Raw genomic sequence first — 945 nt, 5'->3', positions numbered from 1 at the left:
GGTTTAAACATTAAACTAGTGGGTTAGCTCACTGATAAACAAATTGGTTGGTCGTCTTTGAAATGGGTTTCTAATATTAACTAAGATTAATGAATACCAAGCCTAGATATTATCAAATACAATTAAATCAATCGATCCCTTTATCACCATCTTCGATACATCGATCGTATTTGGACTGCTTCGAGGTCAATGTTCTCAAAAGGTTCATTTTGTTATTAGTTGCTGATCTTATCTCCTCCTAAATGATCCTACCGATTTTTGTGATTAGAAAATAGAAATCTCACCCTAGAAGGTAGTCGAATTAGGGAATATTAGTTAATACTCCATAAAGAATTTAAGATTTTGGTCCAATCAAATCCAATGTCAGCATATAAATTATTGGATGGTTTACTTGTGCCTCCACTATGATTTCAATCCAAAGTAAGACTTGCCCTCAGGTTTATTTAATAACTTATATCTCTTTTGACAGAAAAAATTACTAGGTATTTGTTGACATAGAAGAGAACAGATTTGTATTAATACAAATCTTTTATCAAGTGTATTAACAATTATAAATTATTAGCTTTGCTTATAATATTTTAAAATTGAGAGAAAAAGTGCCATCATTTATAAATACAAAGTTTTTCATAATAAAATTTTATTTTATTTTATTTTATGTCAACCCATTTTTCAACTTCCCATTCCCATAGTCTCCACCACCTTATGCTTTAGAAGGAACTGCTTGGCCCTTTAAGAAGTACAAATTAAGGTATGTTTTGCCCCTATGATATACAAGAAGATGCCAATAGGGTGAAATGGATTTTAAAAAGGTTTAATGTGTCATCCAAGCATAACCATATACATTAAGGTGATGCAAAATTTACATCAGTTTCTTAGATACAAAATTTGTATTGTTACACTATCAATGAGTGGAAATGAGAAAAAAGTACAAATTTTGTATTAGAT

Source organism: Nelumbo lutea, chromosome 1 (genome assembly GCF_056320005.1).
Source record: "Nelumbo lutea isolate HS-2025 chromosome 1, American lotus-T2T, whole genome shotgun sequence".
Classification (NCBI taxonomy): domain Eukaryota; kingdom Viridiplantae; phylum Streptophyta; class Magnoliopsida; order Proteales; family Nelumbonaceae; genus Nelumbo; species Nelumbo lutea.
The sequence above is the reverse complement of the archived record's forward strand: the minus strand, read 5'-3'. Positions refer to the sequence as shown.